The sequence below is a fragment of the Pristiophorus japonicus genome, chromosome 8 (genome assembly GCF_044704955.1).
Source record: "Pristiophorus japonicus isolate sPriJap1 chromosome 8, sPriJap1.hap1, whole genome shotgun sequence".
NCBI lineage: Eukaryota > Metazoa > Chordata > Chondrichthyes > Pristiophoridae > Pristiophorus > Pristiophorus japonicus.
Genome location: NC_091984.1, coordinates 71,921,124 through 71,942,175, shown reverse-complemented (window position 1 = coordinate 71,942,175; position 21,052 = coordinate 71,921,124). Strand labels below are relative to the sequence as shown.

The 21,052-nt window shown below is 45.4% G+C and overlaps 2 protein-coding genes across 7 annotated transcripts in view; one reads left to right on the top strand and one right to left on the bottom strand.

The window, feature by feature from the left end:
• The window catches only part of stil (STIL centriolar assembly protein), an 84,445-nt gene extending 80,146 nt beyond the window's left edge, over positions 1-4,299 (bottom strand). For 3 of the 6 annotated variants that reach the window (XM_070886913.1, XM_070886915.1, XM_070886917.1), the window contains exon 1: positions 4,133-4,299. The gene's annotated coding sequence lies outside the window, so the exon portion shown is untranslated. Of the gene's footprint in view, positions 1-1,871; positions 1,954-3,884 lie in introns of all 6 variants that reach the window. The other 3 variants (XM_070886912.1, XM_070886916.1, XM_070886914.1) reach the window with 2 other exon arrangements.
• A 195-nt stretch (positions 4,300-4,494) lies between these two features.
• Positions 4,495-21,052, top strand: part of cmpk (cytidylate kinase) — a 56,559-nt gene continuing 40,001 nt past the window's right edge. The window contains exon 1 of the mRNA XM_070886911.1: positions 4,495-4,550. The gene's annotated coding sequence lies outside the window, so the exon portion shown is untranslated. The remainder of the gene's footprint in view (positions 4,551-21,052) is intronic.

Below are 21,052 nucleotides of genomic sequence, written 5' to 3'. Positions count from 1 at the left end.
CCTGAGCCATAAGATGAAACTGTGTCTGTATGCCAGTCTGTATAATAGTGTTGATATATGACAGTTTCGGCGCATGGGAGGGGAGACAGAGACGAGAGCTCCATGTAAACACCTTTTTGTACATGTCTTATGTTTATGCGTAAAATGGGAACTTTTCTAGATGTTGGGTGTGTTCACATATCCCTATACATTTCCCTATACATTCCAAAGGAGGAATTCCTTTGCGCCCCTTTCCACTAACCCTAACTGAGACTGTCAGATGGATTCAGAGCCAAACAATCACGAGAGGAGGGGGGCCAATACAATTAGTCAGACGTTCCAGGGATGGTACCAACCAACCTACGACCGTGGAAAGGATCCCCCATTCTTAGCCCTGACCAATACCTCGGGGATTGGGAGGCCAACCGGGGACATATGTCTAACCCGAAATTACACCAGTAACAAGGGACATATCATAGGGTACAGCAAATGCCCAAACAGTCTCAACATCACCACAGGTGCACGAGTCACCATTCTCTCTCACCTTCCGAATAAAACAGGCGGAGGTTTGTGGGCCCAGTCCTGGGACCCGGAAGATGGACAGGGTCCTGTTATCTGGGATATATGGTGCCATTTGTGCAGCAAGTACGTACCCTGGCGGAAGCACATGCCTCCAGCCGATACAAGCGAGCCATCATCCCCGCCGACAAGTTCTTTGGGGTCATGATGTTCCCAATCAGGAAAGGACGTCTCATGGATGAAATACAGAACCTAGAGACGATATTGGAACAGATAGCTAACAATACTGCTGAAGCTCTGGAGGGCATCACAGCTGAAATGGTAGCAATAAGGACCGTAGCATTACAAAACCGAATGGCCCTCGATTACCTGTTTGCTGAGAAAGGAGGAACGTGTGCCCTGATAGTGCAACATTCAGATCCTTACATTCCTGATAGTTCAGAAAACATAACCAATCTCGCTGATCACATAAGAAGGGAGGTGAAGAAGTTGTCCACACCAGCAGAAGGATCTAGCTGGTTTGATTGGCTATCAGATGAATCTTGGAGATCCTATCTAATTGTTGGTTGCCTTAACCTTTGTTGTAAAGTAATGATGGCAAGGTTAGCAAACCCTCTTGTGGTCAAGGGCTCCAGAGTTATGATCCAACGAACTAAAGAACTACTCGACACTAACAACAATATGGATCAGGAAAGAGAGTGCGAACGGCTGAATGCGATACTCCTGGAATAGTCACCAGGGTTATCATGGATTGATAAAAGGGGGAATGTGAATGTTTAAAAATGTATAGAGACATTGAAGTTGAGAATGTGGGAATTGTATAGGGACAGTATAAGCTAACAAAGAATTCATGGAGGAATAGCCATGACATCTCAGACTCGAGACTGCGAAATGTTACAACACTAACACATATTGAAACAAAACCCATAGCTTGTAGAAAAACCTCAAGGTCTTATTAAATCATGTTATTAACCTGAAACATTAACAGAAGGTCTTTGTTTAAAATCAGACCATACTTAGGTTGGCTTATGGGTGGACAAAGGGAAAGAGGGATCAAAAGGGATAGGCTGAACTAGGATGTCACTCTAGCCCTATCTTGTTATCTTTTGCCGAAAATGTATAACCGTCGTCCCTTTACAATGTAACGTCACTTTGTCCGTAGGAAGTGAGTGCGTTCTATTAGAGTTGCATTCCTTCTGTCTGATAAGGTCCCCGATCGGGATTTGCTTTTTAAATAAAAGCTTGCTTTGTTTAAAGCACAAACGGTATTCGTTTCAGTAATTTTGCTGAACCAGATTGAGGGAAAAGAATCCACATTTACAGATTCACTTTGGAGAATAACGTGAGTAGCACGTGTAACGAGTTGGTCTTACCGCAGGTGAAGGGCCCACAGCCAGCTAGGGAATGGAAGACCAGCAGGAAGAGCAGTGCAAGGAAGGTAGTGCGGTCATCCCCCTGCAAAACAGATACACTGCTTTGAGTACTGTTGAGGGGGATGACTCATCAGGGGAGGGCAGCAGCAGCCAAGTTCATGACACCATGGCTGGCTCTGTTGCACAGGAGGGCAGGAAAAAGAGTGGGAGAGCGATAGTGATAGGGGATTCAATTGTAAGGGGAATAGATAGGCATTTCTGCGTCTGCAACCGAGACTCCAGGATGGTATGTTGCCTCCCTGGTGCAAGGGTCAAGGATGTCTTGGAGCAGGTGCAGGACATTCTGAAAAGGGAGGGAGAACAGCCAGTTGTCATGGTGCACATCGGTACCAACGACATAGGTTTAAAAAAAAAAGGGATTAGATCCTACGAGACGAATTTAAGGAGCTAGGAGCTAAGTTAAAAAGTAGGACCTCAAAAGTAGTAATTTCGGGATTGCTACCAGTGCCACGTGCTAGTCAGAGTAGGAATCGCAGGATAGCGCAGATGTATACGTGGCTTGAGCAATGGTGCAGCAGGGAGGGATTCAAATTCTTGGGGCATTGGAACCGGTTCTGGGGGAGGTGGGACCAGTACAAACCGGACGGTCTGCACCTGGGCAGGACCGGAACAAATGTCCTTGGGGGACAGAGAGCACGAGAGCGAGACAGGCAGGATTTCCACTTGTGGGGAATAGCCTAACTAAAGGCCATCAATATAAAAGATAATTAAGAAATCCAATAGGGAATTCAGAAGAAACATCTTTACCCAAAGAGTGGTGAGAATGTGGAACTCGCTACCACAGGGAGTGGTTGAAGTGAATAGTATAGATGCATTTAAGGGGAGGCTAAACAAGCATGAGGGAAAAGGGAATAGAGGGTTATGCCGATAGATTTAGATGAGGAAAGACAGGAAGAGGCTCAAGTGGAGCATAAACGCCAGCATGGACTGGTTGGGCTGAATGGCCTGTTTGTGCCATATATCATATGTTTACCACACATTGCACTAAGAGTTTGACTTGTAATTATTCAGAAGCCGATGATTTATATCTAAATAAAGATAATGAACCTTAAATCAAAATGTGACCAATTAAAGTACAGAACTAAAATGATCAACATTCACCCAAATTTGCTACTCCAGTGAAAGTAAGGTACAGATCAATACCAGCATTTTTAAGCAACCTTTTCCTCACAAAATTCTCCTGATACAGAACACAAATTTGTCATATTTTCTCCAGCCATATCACCAAAAAGGTCAACCTATACTGTACATTGGAAATTCCTGGTTTCACAACTAGACTTTTAAAGACCTGAAAAGCCAACAGCTGACCTAATCACAATACCCACTGCAAAATCTACATCAGTGTTGTCATTAGGATTTCATTCATGGTGGGTATGTAAATTTAAGAAAAATCCTGCAGTACAATTGTACATGTTTTTCATCCAAAGGGTATTTTGCAATGTGAAGTACTGATGGTGATAGGATAGGTGGTATCAATCATAACAATGAGATCATACATTAACGCACACATGTTGGTACAATATATACCATTAAATTCCACTTAATAAAACAGCATTAGAGTTTGATTTCATTTTGAATGATTTACAAGAGCTATCAATAATTAGAAGTAAAACAGAATAAAATAATTTCAATAAATGAAAGTGTTCTTTTCATAATGGGGCACATTAAAAGTAAGCTCCATTTGTGAAATTAAAACAAAACCCACTCTAAATGCGCGAGACTGGACAGGTTTGAAAGATGTACAGATGCTGACGCTGTGGTTCAGCTACTCGATAGTTAAAATAGTAACTCGATGTTGTTACGTTACGAAATTCTAGCTCGTCTCACGGGAGAGAAAGAATGGTTCATTTGTTGCGATTGAAATTTAAAGTAAAATTAAAAACTGATATTCCATGAAAAATTAAAGTGTGGAATGTACAATCGAGTGGTGGATAAATCAAACAGGAAAATAACCTGAAGGGGAGCTGCAAACACAACCAGTTCTCCCTCGTCTCTTTAACACGCCAGTGAGGTCAAAGCTTCCGGCACTGTAAAATGCAACGCAAAGCCCGGTGAACTGTACGGTAACTTCTTCTCAATCACAGCACCAGGAAACGGGAGAAATACATAAAGACCTCGGATTGCCGGCGGGTGTCAGGTTGCGTGAAGCACTCCGTTTTTATTAAGGTAGAAAGCACCAGGCCGCCGCCGACGCCCCTTACCCAAGGGTTTTCTTCCGGTCTCTCTGCTGATCACCTGCGACTTAGTTTAAGGATTTTTGTGACCATTCTCAAATGACAACCGCTTACAACGACGACCATAAACTCTCCTTCCCTTTCCTGCACTATTACTAGTCCGCGGTGCTCACTCAAAAGTAAATATGGCGCCGCACCCCGTCCGAGGCGCGCGAGCGCCAATCGCGCGCTGCATCTCCCGCTTTGTCCAATCGCGCGCTGTTTCTCCCGCTTTGTCCAATCGCGCGCCGCTTCTCCCGCTTTGTCCAATCGCGCGCCGCTTCTCCCGCTTTGTCCAATCGCGCGCCGCTTCTCCCGCCGGGTCGCGCTCAATTTCATTCAACCGTCAAAAAGATCTCAACTGGCGGTTCTGCGCATGCGTTTGTGTGTCTGCCTCGGGTGAAAGGTAATGAAATGAGTCGCTACTTTTATTTTTTAATCAAATTGTACACTTTAATAATGGCGTCACTCTGCGTAAATTAATATGAAATAAGAGACACAAAGGCAATTGTATAGATTATGAAATAAGAGATGTCCATTTAGAACACAAAATTATTATGGCTAGGAAAATAGATGACGCATGCGCGTGCTGTAAGTATTGTCCAATTGGCACATTGTAAAACAGTGCTCTCATTATCAGAAATTTACACTGAACTGCAACTTGAATTTGTATTGCCTTTAGTGTGGGAAAAAATATCCCAATGCAGTTCAGAAGTGTAATCAGAAAATATGGACACCAAGCCAAAGGGGGAGATACTATGAGAAGTGACCAAAAGCTTGGGCAAAGAGATGGGCTTTAAGGAAGTGGCGAGGTAGAGGGGGTTTAGGGCGGTAAATGCAGAGCATGGAGACTAGACAGTTGAAGGGCACAACTGCCAATAGTGGGTCTAAGGGGGGGGCCAGAAGAAGCCAGAGACAGAGGAACGGATAATTCTCGATGTGCTGCAGGGCTAGAGGAGGTTATAGAGCTAAGAAGGGGCAAGGCCATGAACAGATTTAAACACGATCAACAAGATGACCAGGAGCCAATGGAGATCAGCGAGGAGATGGGGTGTTGTGAGCGGGACTTGGTGCAGCATTAAGATATGGGCAGCAGTTTTGGGTCAGCGCATTTGGAAAGCAGTGTCAGGATTGGTCCAAGTCAGCATGGATTTATGAAAGGGAAATCATGCTTGACAAATCTTCTAGAATTTTTTGAGGATGTAACTAGTAAAGTGGACAAGGGAGAACCAGTGGATGTGGTGTATTTGGACTTTCAAAAGACTTTTGACAAGGTCCCATACAAGAGATTAGTGTACAAAATTAAAGCACAAGGTATTCAGAGTAATATATTGACGTGGATAGAGAACTGGTTGGCAGACAGGAAGCAAAGAGTAGGAATAAACGGGTCCTTTTCAGAATGGCAGGCAGTGGCTAGTGATGTACCGCAAGGTTCAGTGCTGGAATCCCAGCTATTTACAATATACATTAATGATTTAGATGAAGGAATTGAATGTAATATCTCCAAGTTTGCAGATGACATTAAGCTGGGTGGCAGTATGAGCTGTGAGGAGGATGCTAAGAGGCTGCAGGGTGACTTGGACAGGTTAGGTGAGTGGGCAAATGCATGGCAGATGCAGTATAATGTGGATAATGTGAGGTTATCCACTTTGGTGGCAAAAACACGGAGGCAGAATATTATCTGAATGGTGACAGATTAGGTAAAGGGGAGATGCAACGAGACCTGGGTGCCATGGTACATCAGTCATTGAAAGTTGGCTTGCAGGTACAGCAGGCGGTGAAAAAGGCAAATGGCATGCTGGCCTTCATAGCAAGAGGATTTGAGTATAGGAGCAGGCAGGGCTTGCTGCAGTTGTACAGGACCTTGGTGAGGCCACACCTTGAATATTGTGTACAGTTTTGGTCTCCTAATCTGAGGAAGGACATTCTTGCTATTAGGGAGTGCAACGAAGGTTCACCAGACTGATTCCCGGGATGACAGGACTGGCATATGAAGAAAGACTAGATCGACTAGGCTTATATTCACTGGAATTTAGAAGAATGAGGGGGGATCTCGTAGAAACATATAAAATTCTGACGGGATTGGACAGGTTAGATGCAGGAAGAATGTTTCCGATGTTGGGGAAGTCCAGAACCAGGGGTCACAGTCTCAGGATAAGGGGTAAGCCATTTAGGACCGAGATGAGGAGAAACTTCTTCACTCAGAGTTGTGAACCTGTGGAATTCTCTACCACAGAAAGTTGTTGAGGCCAGTTCATTAGATATATTCAAAAGGAAGTTAGATGTGGCCCTTACGGCTAAAGGGATCAATGGGTATGGAGAGAAAGCAGGAATGGGGTACTGAAGTTGCATGATCAGCCATGATCATATTGAATGGTGGTGCTGGCTCGAAGGGCCGAATGGCCTACTCCTGCACCTATTGTCTATGTTTCACAGAATGGGAGGCTGGCCAAGAGAGCATTGGAATAGTCGAATTTGAAGGTGACAAGGGTGTGGATGAGTGTTTCAACAGCAGATGGCCTGAGGTAGGGTGGAGGCCAATAATATTACAAGAAAAAAAATGATTTTTGATAATATTACAAGTAATGATTCATGTGATGCTGTAATCTATGAGTGGTAGTCACAACAATTTATCAATACTCTGAACAGCAACTTGTTTTCAATGCACAGAAAGTGAAAAGTAAAACAGGTGAGGATGAGCAGAAGTGAAATGGAAAAGCTTGGGTGGATGAAGGCATTGTCAAAAGAAAGGCTTGATGAAAGTTTTAAAAGCAGGGAGGGAGGTAGTGAGGCAATTTTTTTCTAACACTTTTCTTGCCTTCCTAGCTAGACTACAGTGTCCATAAGTACTTAAGAATGGTCAGACTTATTTACAGGTAAAATATATCAAAGCAAAGAGACACGGCAACATACTGAGTAATACAATACTTATACAATGAAACTGGAATCAATTTACAAGGGGTTAATGTACCCTTTTTCAGGAAGCCACTTTTAATCCCTTCTCGGCACATTCTTGGAAAAACAGACAGATAGAACAGAAAGAACTTTCATTTATGTAATGTCTTTCACAACCTCAATGTCCCAAAGCACTTCACAACCAATGAAGTACTTTAGAAGTATAATCACAGTTATAATGCAGGAAACGTGGCAGCAAGGTCCCACAAACAGCAATGAGTTATTGTCCTGAAGTGTCAGCCTAGATTATGTGCTCGAGGCTCTGGAGTGGGGCTTGAACCCACAACTGTCTGATTCAGTGATGAGAGTGCAACAAGGCTGTTGGTAAATTATGTGAGATTTTTGCTTATGGACCCAACACGGTCACCCAGTCCGTAGTAGTAGAAAGCTAAATCAGGAACTGAAGATCCCAAGTGAGTCTGTATTAAATGGATGTCTTTTCTTTGATATAGAAAGAGCTTTGATTGAATAGTCAGCAATGAAACAATAATGTATTCCCCTGTGACAATGATGCCAATCCTAAAACACACTTTGTAATGGATCTTCATTTACATAGCAATCATAGAAAACAGCCAACTCCATCCAGTGGTTAATTCAATGAAGTAGCATAGCAACAAATTGATGGAGGAAACAGAGGGCATATATGGATATAATTGCTACACATGTGGAATCTGACCCTGTGTTTGTGAATGATATGTCTGAGGGGTAGGATATATATGATGAACGGGAGTGAACGTGTATGAAATTCTGAGGTATTCTGGAGGTGACCATGTGGATTGACGAGGCGAAGCATTTGGAGACAATGTGATTCTGCACTCCATAGGGAAACCATGTTCTCAAGCAGTGCATGAAGAATAAGAGCTACAGTGTTCCTGTTCTGGCTTGTGCTCAATGAAAATCTGGCTTCCCCACTGAGTGTGGGATTGCAGAATCACCCTATAATATCTTCGTCAAGGTAGATAAGAACAAAACCTAGGAGACATCGGTGCCATGGGAGTAGATTGCAGAAGAGAGACTTTGAAGAAAGATAGAGTAGTCAACCTATTGGATATGCTACTGTCTTTAAAACATCAAAGTACATAACTGGTTGGAAAACCGAGGAATTAATGGAATTGAGTGGTAAGTTTGTGTAGTAAAGCAATGTAAGAAGTATATTAAACTAAAGTAAAAGAAAGTTTTGTTTGATAGAGATAAATATTTTGGCTTGTATAGATTATTTAGATGGTACTGACCAGAAATATAACATTTCATCACTGGTTGTAAAAACATTTGTATTTTCACTGTCACAACAGTCAAAATTTAAATTAAGGATACTCTAAACACACCAAATCAAATGGTGTTATTTTTACAACTTTCAATGGTAGAAACAGCTCTTTCTACCTTCAGATGCCTTCAAATAGCAGGGGGTTAAAATTTCCCGTCCACTTGGGAAACCACCATCAGTCACCACAATCTCCCCAGTGCAGAAAGCTTGATTTAATGTGCTGCAGCATGAGCAGGAGACCATGCTATGGAAAAGAGAGCACAAAACTAGAGCTGCAGAGTGGAATAAAATATACATTTTTACCTGCAGGTGTGCAATGGCTTCTCTTCCTGCTCCTGCAACGTTAATTCTGGTGTCTCCCAAGGATCTATCCTTGGCCCCCTCCTATTTCGCACCTACATGTTGCCCCTTGACATCATCCGAAAACACAGCGTTAGTTTCCACATGTGTGCTGACAACACCCAGCTTTACCTCACCACCACTTCTCTCGACCCCTTCATGGTTTCGAAATTGTTAGACTGCTTGTCTGACATCCAGTACTACATGAACAGAAATTTTCTCCAGTTAAATATTTGGAAGACCAAAGCCATTGTTTTGGGACCTCGCCACAAACTCCATTCCCTAGCTTCTGACTCCATCCCTCTCTCTAATATCTGTCTGAGGCTGAACCTTGGGGCCATATTTGACACTGAAATGAGCTGCTAACCATACATCCATGGCATAACTAAGACCGCCTGTTTCCACCTCTGTAAAATTGCCCATCTCCACCCCTGCCACAGCTCATCCGCTGCTGAAACCCTCATCGCACTCCTGGCTGGCCTCTCCCGTTCTACCCTACGTAAACCGGAGAGCATCCAGAACTCAGCTGCTCGTGACCTAACTTGCACTAAATTCCGTTCATCAATCAGTCCTGCGCTCGCTGACTTACATTGGCTCGCGGTTAAGCAACGTCTTGCTTTTAAAGTTTCATCCTTGTTTTTAAATCCCTGCATGGCCTCGCCCCTCCGTATCCCTAATCTCCTTCAGCTCCACAACCCCCCTCCCCCCAACCCCCCAAAGATATCTGCAGTCCTCTAATTCTGACCTCTTGAGCAGTCCTGATTATAATCACTCAACCATTGGTGGCTGTGCCTTCTATTCCCTAGACCCTAAGCTCTGGAATTCTCTCCCTAAGCCTCTCAGCACCTCTACCTCTCTTTCTTCCTTTTAAGTCACTTTTTAAAACCTTTTGGTCATCTGCCCCAATTTCTCCTTATGTGGCTTGGTGTTAAATTTCTTGTCTTATAATACCCCTGTGAAGCATTGGGATGTTTTACCATGTTGAAGGTGCTATATAAATACAAGTTGTTCTTTTCCTTGTACAGAAAGTGCTCCCCTAGGTAGTGTTTCCTTTTCAGTTAGGCTTATAATGAAAAGGAACCTTCAAGAAGAATGATCAGAAATAATCTTTATAGCACTTGCATCATGTACTGTACTGTGGCTGGAGCTCACTTTGTTCCACTCAGGTCTCTAGATACAGGTTGACATCTGCATTTGCATATGATATTTGCGATGCTGTGGTTGAATTTGAGGCCCAGCAACAGCATTGCAAGTACAGTAGTCAACCGAACCTAAAGTATAGTGAGTGGGACGCAGACACAAAGCAACTCTTAGCCATAGTGCAAATACAGTCAACAATTACGGTGGTACAAAGTTAATTTCTAATCTTCCATTTATTTTGATTTTAAAGCAAGCATAACTGAAAGAGAGAAAGAAAAGGCTACTTGCATGAATATTTTCTGCACCAAGTACTCCCCCATCTGTATTTTTTTGGTTTTACACTTAAATTTTAAATGACCCCTCTACTTTCACTTCAAACTGTCAGAAATTTGTATCTTTAGGTTATATATACAGGAAATGTAAGTACTTATTCGTGCGAATTTCGTGGATAGTACGTTTCTCGAGGTGGTCACCCCACAGCTAAAGAGTGCGCAGGCAGGGAGTAAGTGGTTAACTACCAGACAGAAGAGGAGGACTAGGCAGGTAGTGCAGGAGTCCCATGAGTGCATCTCGCTCTCCAACCAGTATTCTGTTGTGAGTACTGGTGAGGGTGATGGTGCCTCTGGGGAGTGCAGCCACAGCCAAGTCCACGACACCACGGGTGGCTCAGCTGCACAGGGGGAGAGGAAGAAGAATGGAAGAGCAATAATGGTAGGGGATTTGATAGTCAGGGGAGCAGACAGGCGTTTCTGCGGCCACAGATGTGACTCTAGGATGGTATGTTGCCTCCCTGGTGCGAGGGAGAGAGATTCAAGATGTCACCGAGTGGCTGTAAGACATTCTGGGGGAAGAAGGTGAACAGCCAGAGGTCGTGGTCCATATCGGTATCAATGACATGGGTAGAAAGAGGGATGAGATCCTGCAGGCAGAGTTTAGGGAGCGAGGAGAGAGATTAAAAAGCAGGACCTCAAAAAGAGTAATCTCCAAGTTACTACTGGTGCCACGTGCTAGTGAGTATAGAAATAGGAGAATAGAGAAGATGAATGCGTGCCTGGAGAGATGGTGCAGGTGGGAGGGCTTTAGATTCCTGAGACATTGGGACCATTTCTGGGGAGGTGGGACCCGTACAAGCCGGACGGGTTGCATCTCAACAGAGCCGGGACCAGTATCCTCGCAGGAGGGTTTGCTGGTGCTGTTGGGGAGAGTTTAAACAAGCTTGGCAGGGGGATGGGAACCTGAAAATAGATTCAGTGGGGAGAGAAGTAATATATCCTTACTATACAGTATAAGTGCACACGAGGCCCATACTTGAGAGAAGGTCACTCTGTGACCAGTAACCTTTATTCCAGCACTGAAGTGGTGAAGGTGGGTGGAGCTTCCCCTTTTATACCTGAAAGTCCAGGTTAGGAGTGTCTCCCACAGATTCACCACCTAGTGGTCAATGTTCTCACGGTGTACAACTTAGGTCAGTTTATACATGGGTTACAATGACAGTGGAATACATGACATCACCTCTCCCCCAAAGTCTTATTGGGATCACAGGTTAAGTCTCTGGTGGTTTACGCTCCCTTGTAGAGCGCCTGAGTTGGGGCTCCGGTTGTTGGGCGCTGGCTGGCCTGAGTGTCTGCTGTTTGCGGTGCCTCAGGCCTGTCTGGACTGCCCACAGTGACTGGGCTCTCCTCCACTTGGTTCCGGTGTTCGATCACCTGTGGTGGAGTGAACTCTACATCGTGTTCTTCCTCTACTTCTTCTATGGGGTTGCTGAACCTCCTTTTTGTTTGATCCATGTGTTGCGGCAGATTTGTCCATTGGTCAGTTTAACTACCAGAATTCTATTCCCCTCTTTGGCAATCACAGTACCTGCGAGCCATTTAGGCCCTACAGTGTAGCTGAGGACAAAGACAGGGTCATTGACATCAATACATCGCGCCCTTGCATTCCCATCATGGTAGTCACATTGTGACTGGCGCCTGCTCTCAACAATTTCTTTCATGGTGGGGTGTATAAGGGATAACCTGGTTTTGAGCGTCCTTTTCATTAGCAGCTCTGCAGGTGGGACCCCTGTGAACGAGTGTGGTCGGGATCTATTGGCCAACAGGAGGCATGATAAGTGGCTTTGTAGCGAACTCCCTTAGATTCTGAGCATCCCCTGTTTGATTATCTGCACTGCTCGTTCCGCCTGGCCGTTTGAGGCCGGCTTGAACAGTGCCGTTCTGACATGGTTGATACCATTTCCTGCCATGAAGTCCTGGAATTCAATGCTTGTAAAGCACGGGCCATTGTCGCTGACCAAGACTTCCGGTAGACCATGGCAGAGGATATGCTTGAATTGAGCATGTCACACTCTATCCATTTGGAGTAGGCGTCTACTACAACCAAAAACATTTTTCCCATGAAAGGACCTGCGTAGTCCACATGGATGCGTGACCATGGTTTGGCGGGCTAGGACCAGGAGCTAAGGGGGGCTTCCCAGAGTGCATTGCCCAGCTGGGCACACGTGTTGCACCTGCGAACACAAAGTTCCAGGTCTGCATCTATCCCTGGCCACCAAACGTGTGACCTGGCAATTGCATTCGTCATGACAATGCCCGGGTGCTCATTATGGGGTTCTCTGATGAACATCTCTCTGCCCATCTGGGGCATGACTACTCTGTTTCCCCATAGTAGGCAATCGGCCTGAATCGAGAGTTCACCCTTGTGCTTGTGAAATGGTTTGAATTCCTCAGGGCATGCACCGTACGTGGCTGCCCAGTCCCCATTCAGGACACATTTCTTGACTAAAGACAGTAGCGGGTCTCTATTTGTCCAGACTTTAATATGACGAGCTGTCATGGGTGATCCTTCGTTTTCGAAAGCTTCAACAACCATGACCATCTCAGCAGCATGCTCGGTTGCCCCCTCGGTGGTGGCTAGTGGGAGCCTGCTGAGTGCATTGGCGCAGTTTTCAGTGCCCGGTCTGTGCCGAATTGTATAATCATAGGGGGCTAACGTGAGTGCCCACCTCTGTATGCGGGCCGATGCATTTGCATTTGCATTTGCATTTATGGCCTAGTTGTCGGCCAAAAGGGATGTTAGGGGTTTGTGATCTGTCTCCAGCTCAAATTTCCTGCCAAACAGGTACCGGTGCATTTTTTTTACGGCATATACACATGCAAGCGCTTCCTTTTCTACCATCCCATAGCTCCGTTCTGCCTGGGACAGACTACTGGAGGCATAAGCTACCGGCTGTAACTGACCCTTGGCATTAACATGCTGCAACACACACCCGACCCCATAAGGCGATGCGTCGCACGTTAAAACAAGTTTCTTACATGGGTCATATAGCGTTAACAGATAACAAATTTCGTGCTCTATCAAAAGCCCTTTCCTGGCTGTCCCCCCAGACCCATTCGCGACCTTTGCGTAGGAGCATGTGTAGCGGCTCTAACAGCGTGCTCAATTTGGGAAGAAAGTTACCAAAATAGTTCAGGAACCCCAGGAACGAACGCAGCTCTGTCGTGTTACGGGGTCTGGGTGCTCTCTGGATTGCTTCTGTTTTGGACGCAGTAGGTCTGATCCCGTCTGCTCCCAGGAATTCTACCTCTGGAGCTAGGAAGACGCACTTCGCCTTTTTCAGTCGCAGACCTACCTGGTCCAGTTTGCGTAGCACCTCCTCCAGGTTGCGGAGATGTTCTTCAGTATCACAACTCGTGATGAAGATGTCGTCTTGAAAAACCACTGTCCTTGGAATCGACTTGAGGAGGCTTTCCGTATTTCGTTGAAAGATCGCGGCGGCCGAGCGAATCCCAAACGGACATCTGTTGTACTCAAACAACCCCTTGTGTGTCGTGATGGTGGTCAGCTTCTTCGACTCACTCGCCAGCTCTTGGTCATGTCCAATTTTGAAAAAAGTTTGCCACCGGATAGCGTCGCAAAGAGGTCCTCCGCTCTCGGTAGCGAGCACTGGTCTTGGAGTGACACCCAATTGATGGTGGCCTTGTAATCACCACATATCCTGACCGACCTATCCACCTTGAGTACCGGCACAATCGGGCTCGCCCAGTCACTGAATTCGACTGGCGAGATGATGCCTTCCCTCAGCAGGCGGTCAATTCGCCTTCTATCTTTTCCCACATCGCGTACAGCACTGCTCTGGCCTTGTGGTGTACTGGCCTGGCGTCCGGGTTGATGTGAATCACGATCTTGGTCCCCATGAAAGTGCCAATGCCGGGTTGAAATAGTGAGTTAAATTTGTCCAGGACCTGTGAGCATGATATTCGCTCCACAGAAGAAATTGCGTTGACATCGCCCCATTTCCAATTCATGACAGCCAGCCAACTCCTCCCCAGCAGTGCGGGACCGTCCCCCAGGACAATCCAGAGTGGCAACCTGTTCTCTGAATCTTTGTGGGTCATGACTACCGTGGCGCTGCCTAGCACCGGAATGATCTCCTTTGTGTATGTCTGTAGCTGTGCGTCAATCGGCAATAATTTTGGCCTCCTGGCCTTGGACGCCCACAACTTGTTGAACTGTTTGATACTCATCAGGGACTGGCTGGCCCCTGTGTCTGGCTCCATTGATACTGGGATGCCATTGAGGAGCACTTTCATTATTATCGGCGGCATCCTGGTGTATGAACTGTATATGTTCTCCACATGAACTCGCTGAACTTCAGCTACCAGCGATTTCCCCCAGTGTCCATTTGGCCTCGTAGGGCTTACATCGTCCTTGTCCTCCTGGCTGCAGGCTTCCTGCACATCTGCGCCAAGTGACCGCTGACGTTGCAGTTTCTGCAGGTATATTGCTGATACCTGCAAGCTTTGGCTGGGTGTTTGCCTCTACACCTCCAACGTGAGCTGTTGTTGGAAACAAAAGGTCCATTACCAGTCGATCCTCTCTGACTGTCTCTGTAACTGTCCTTAAGCACACCTTTGACAGGTGTTGATGGCCCCATTACTGGCCGCATTGTCCATTGCGATGGCATGAATCGCCGTTCAGCTAGCCATTGTCTCTGTTGAATTCCCCCTTTGCGTTCGACTACATGCTCGGGCATGTCCGATTGCCCCTGTCTGCCTGGAGAACTGTGTGCCGCGTTAACAATGTTGATTCCCTGTCTATTTGCTGCATTTAAATCAAGATTTTTGTCAAACATCATTCTGGTCTCTTCCTCCCCTGAGATAAATGTCTGGGCCATCAAAGCTGCCGTTTCCAGCGTCAAGTCTTTGGTCTCGATCGGTTTCCTGAAGACCCCAGCTTGCCCGATGCCCTCAATAAAAAAAAGTCTCGCAGCATCTCCGCTCTGCATGCATCTGGGAACTTACATAGGCTCGCCAGTCGCCGGAGGTCTGTCACGAAGTCTGGAACGCTTTGCCCTTCTCGCCGCCGGTGCATGTAAAACCGGTGCCTCGCCATGTGCATGCTGCTCGCCGGTTTAAAGTGTTCCCCGATCAACTTTCTGAGCTCTTCAAAAGTCTTGTCTGCCGGCTTCTCTGGCGCTAGAAGGTCCTTCATCAGGGAGTACGTCCTGGATCCACAAACTGTCAGGAGATGAGCCCTGTGTTTGTTGGCCGAATCCTGTCCCAACCATTCCTTAGTGACAAAACTTTGCTGTAGTCTCTCAATAAAGTCGTCCCAATCATCACCAACACAGTATCTCTCATCTGTGCTGCTAGTGGCCATGCTCGCGTGGTTTAAATCCCAGTTTCTCATTGCCAATAATATGTCCTTACTATACAGTATAAATGCACACGAGGCCCATACTTGAGAGAAGGTCACTCTGTGACCAGTAACCTTTATTACAGCACTGAAGTGATGAAGGTGGGTGGAGCTTCCCCTTTTAAACCTGAAAGTCCAGGTTAGGAGTGTCTCCCACAGGTTCACCACCTAGTGGTCAATGTTCTCACGCTGTACAACTTAGGTCAGTTTATACATGGGTTACAATGACAGTGGAATACATGACAAGAAACAAAGCTGGAATTGGGCAGCAGAAAAGTAGAAAGTGAATTTGGAAGACAGACTGGAAAATAGACAACAGGCAAGTTTGGCACCACTAAATGGTATATACTTCAATGCAAGGAGTATAGGGAATAAGGCAGAAGAGCTGAGAGCACAGATCGACTCTTGGCAGTATGATATAGCCATTACTGAGACATGGCTGAAAGAAGGACAGGTATGACAGCTCAACATTCTTGGTTACAGGGTTTTCAGATGGGAAAGAGAGGAGGGTAAAAAAAGGAGGGGTGGGGTGGCGGCGGGGAGGCGGGGGTCGCAGCATTAATTAAAGAAACAATTACAACTGTGAGAAGGGATGATATGTTGGAGCAAGTATGTTCCCTTAAAAAAAGGGTGGGGCTACCAAAGCTCGAACCCCCTGGATGTCACAGGACATACAGGGTAAGATAAAGAAAAATAGGGAAGCTGAAGACAGATTCCGAGAACTCAATACTGCAGAGACTCTAGAAAGTGCAGGGTGCAATTAAAAAAGATATCAGGAAAGCAAAGAGAGAGCATGAAAGAATGTTGGCAAGTAAAATCAGGGAAACCCCAAAATTGTTTTATAAATACATTAAGAGCAAGAGGATAACTAGAGAAAGAATGGGGCCTATTAGAGACCACAAAGGAAATGTGTGTGTGGAGGCAGAAGATGTGCGTATGATTCTTAATGAATACTTTGCATCTGTTTTCACAAAAGAGAGGGCCGATGCAGATTTGGCAATGAGGGAGAAGGAGTGTGAAATATTAGTCAAGATAAACATAGTGAGAGAGGAAGTATTAAGGGGCTTAGCAGCTTTGAAAGTGGATAAATCCGCAGACCCAGATGGAATGTATCCCAGGCTGAAGTGAAGCAAAAGAGGAAATAGCAGAGGCTCTGAACATCATTTTCCAGTCCTCTCTGGCTACAGGTGGGGCACTGGAAGACTGCTAATGTTGTACCTTTGTTTAAAAAGGGAGAAAGGGATAGACTGAGTAATTGCAGGCCAGTCAGCCTAACCTCAGTGGTGAGAAAGTTATTGGAAAAAACCCTGAGGGACAGGATAAATCTTCATTTGGAAAGACATGGATTAATCAAGGACAGTCAGCATGGATTTGTTAAATGAAATGAACTCGTGTCTGACTAACTTGATTGAATTTTTCGATGAGGGCAGTGCGTATGATGTAGTGTATATGGATTTTAGCAAAGCTTTTGATAAAGTCCCACATCGCAAGTTGGCCACGAAAGTAAAAGTCCATGGGATCCAGGGCAAAGTGGCAAGTTGGATCCAAAATTGGCTCAGAGGCAGGAAACAAAGAGTAATGGTTGATGGTGGGTTTTGTGACTGGAAGGCTGTATACAGTGGGGTTTCGTGCTGGGTCCCTTGCTTTTTGCGGTATATATCAATGACTTGGACTTGAATGTTGGAGATATGATTAAGAAGTTTGCAGATGACACTAAAATTGGCTGTGTGGTTGATAATGAAGAGGAAAGTCATGGGCTGCAGGAGGATATCAGTCTACTGGTCAGGTGGGCAGAACAGTGGAAAATGGAATTCAATCCGGATCAGTGTGAGGTAATGCATTTGGGGAGGTCTAACAAAGCAAGGGAATACACATTAAATGGTACGACACTTAAAAGTGTAGAGGAACAAAGGGAACTTGGAGTGCATGGCCACAGATCCCTAAAAGGGAGCAGGCCAGGTAGATAAGGTGGTTAAGAAGGCATATGGAATACTTGCATTTATTATTCGAGACATGGAATACAAGAGCAAGGAGGTTATGCTTGAACTGTATAAAACACTGGTTAGACTGCAGCTGGAGTACTTTGTAGTTCTGGTCACCACATTACAGGAAAGATGTGATTGTACTGGAAAGGGTGCAGAGGAGATTTAGAAGAATGTTGCCTGGACTGGAGAATTTTGGCAATGAGGAAAGATTGGAGATGCTGGGTCTGTTTTCTTTGGAACACAGGAGGAAGAGGGGAGACCTGATTGAGATGTATAAAATTATGAGGGGCCTGGATAGAGTGGATAGGAGGGACCTATTTCCCTTGGCAGAGGGGTCAACAACCAGGAGACATAGATTTAAAGTGATTGGGGGGAGGTTTAGAAGAGAGATGTGGGGAAATTTCTTCACCTAGAGTGTAGTGGGGGTCTGGAACTCACTATCTGAAAGGGTGGTTGAGTCAGAAACCCGCACCACATTTAAAAAATCTTGGAAGTGCACTTAAAGTGCCATAACCTACAGAGCTACAGACCAAGAGCTGGAAAGTGACATTAAGGCTAGATAGCTCTTTGTCGGCCGGCGCAGACACGATGGGCCGAAATGGCCTCCTTCTGTGCTGTAAATTTCTATGATTCTATAATTCCGAGAAAAATAAAATCATATTTCTCTTAGTTCTTTTAAATAAGTATTTTTGCCTCAATGTGTGTAATTGTCAATGTTTAAATGTCTCCTGCTAGGATATTCTGGTACTGGGGCATGTTTCAGAAAATTATTTTAAAGCATTTGCAAATTTTTGATTATTTTGAACATATTTTACAAAAGTGCCATTATCCTGGGACAACAAACTAGGACTATTGGAACTTCATCAGCAACAACAACAACTTGCATTTATATACTGTGGCAAAACGTCCCAAGGCGCTTAACAAGAGTGTTACCAATACAAATTTGACACAGAGCCACAAAAGGAGAGAACAGGACAGATGACCAAAAGCTTGGTCAAAGAGGTAGGTTTTGAGGAGCAACTTCGAGGAGGAGAGGTTTGGGGAAGATATTCCACAGCTTAGGGCCAAGACAGCTGAAAGCACGGCTGCCAATTGTGGAACTAATAAAATTGGAGATGCGTAAGATACCCGAATTAGAGGAGCGCGGATATTTTGAAATCTTGTAGAGCTGGAGGAGGTTACAGAGATAGGGAGGGGTGAGGTGATAGAGGGATTTGAAAACAAGGATGAGAATTTTAAAATTGAGCCGTTGCCAGGCCAGGAGCCAGTGTAGGTCAGTGAGGAATGGGATGATGGGTGAACGGGACTTAGTAGGAGTTAAGATACAGACAGCAGAGGTTTCAATGAGCGCAAGTTTATGTAGGTTGGAAGATGGGAGGCCGGCCAGGAGAGCAATCTAATAGTCAAATCTAGAAGTAACAAAAAGCATGGATGAGTGTTTCAGCAGCAGATGAGCTGAGGCAGGGGCGGAGTCAGGCAATTTTATGGAACTATATCCATTGCAACTTGTTTTATTAAATATTTAACTCACTTGTGGGCTACTTTTAGACTGTAGTTATACTGTACTGGACAGGAACTAAAACCACTGTGAGACTGTCTCCTAGAGAGGGGTCTCGCATCTCCTACCATGATGTGATAATCTCCTGAATTATATTGCCACTTTGAAAATCACTTTGGATCAACATAAATGTGTCAGTATCACATTTCTTGAAATTTTTGACCATTTTTCCCCACAGAGAAGAATTGGAAAAAGTTTAGTGACAGGGATTTTAGAAACTGTGTGTGTTCTCCCAAGTTTTTAAAAAAAGAGGCAACTAGATGAAGGGTGATTAATATGCTAACCTGAAATTGCTTCTCCTAGAGGCTAAAGGTCAAGGAAAGATGTCTGATAGAGGTGGCAGGAAATGACTGGTGTGAATATTCATCAACATCCTCATAGGCAGTCCCTCGGAATCGAGGACGACTTGCTTCCACTCTTAACATGAGTTCTTAGGTGGCTGTACAGTCCAATACGAGAACCAGAGTCTCTGTCACAGGTGGGGCAGATAGTCGTTGAGGGAAGGGGTGGGTGGGACTGCTTTGCCACACGCTCTTTCCGCTGCCTGCGCTTGATTACTGTACACTCTTGCCGACGAGACTCGAGGTGCTCAGCGCTTTCTTCACTTAGGGTGGTCTTTGGCCAGGGTCTCCCAGGTGTCAGTGGGGATGTTGCACTTCATCAGGGAGGCTTTGAGGATGTCCTTGTAACGTTTCCGCTGCCCACCTTTGGCTCGTTTGCCGTGAAGGAGTTCCAAGTAGAGCGCTTGCTTTGGGAGTCTCGTGTCTGGCATGCGAACTATGTGGCTTGCCCAGCAAAGCTGAACAAGTGGGCTAGTACTTCGATGCTGGGGATGTTGGCCTGGTCGAGGAGGCTAATGTTGGTGCGTCTGTCCAGGGGATTTGTAGGCTCTTGCAGAGATATCGTTGGTGGTATTTCTCCGCGATTTGAGGTGTCTACTGTACATGGTCCATATTTCTGAGCCATACAGGAGGGCGGGTATTACTACAGTCCCTGTAAACCATGAGCTTGGTGGCAGCTTTGAGGGCCTGGTCTTCAATCATTCTTTTCCTCAGGTGGCCGAAGGCTGCACTGGCGCACTGGAGGCAGTGTTGGATCTCGTCGTCAATGCCTGCTCTTGTGAATATTATCAGTGACTTGTCAGCCCAAGCCTGGATGTTATAAAGGTCCTCTGGTAGGTTGGCATGGGCTGCTTCATTATTGGAGGAGTTGTGAATGGAGCTGAATGCTGTGGAATCATCAGCGAAACCGCCCCCTTCCTGACCTTATGATGGAGGGAAGGTCGATAATGAAGCACCTGAAGATGGTTTTGACTGAGGATACTTTCCTGAGGAACTCCTGCAGCAAAGACCTGGGGCTGTGATGACTGACCTCCACCAGCCAAACCATCTTCCTTTGCATCAGTTATGACTCCTGCAGGGTTTCCCCTTTTACCCTAACTGACTTCAGTTTAGCTAGGGCTCCTTGGTACCATATCTGACGAATGCTATCATATTGTCAAGAGCATCTGCTCTCGCCTCTCCCCTGTCATTCAGCTTTTGTGTCCATGTCTGTCATTCAGCTCTTGTATCCATGTCTGAATCAAGACACTGATGAGATCTGGAGCAGAGTGGTTCTGGTGGAACGTGAACTAAGCATCAGTGAACTGGTTATTGGTGAGTAGGTGTCATTTTGTTGAGTCCTTCCATCACTTTACTGATGATTGGGATGAGATCAAGCAACAGCAAATACTTGCATTTATATAGCGCCTTTAACATAGTAAAACATACCAAGGTGCTTCACAGGAGCATTAACAAAATTTGACACTGAACCCCAAAAGGAGATATTAGGGCAGATGAGGGGTAGGTTTTAAGGAGTGTCTTAAAAGGAGGAAAGAGAAGTAGAGAGATTTATGGAGGGAAATCCAAAGTTTAGGGCTTCGGCAGCTGAAAACACGGCCGCCAATGGTGGAGCGATTAAAATACGGATGAGCA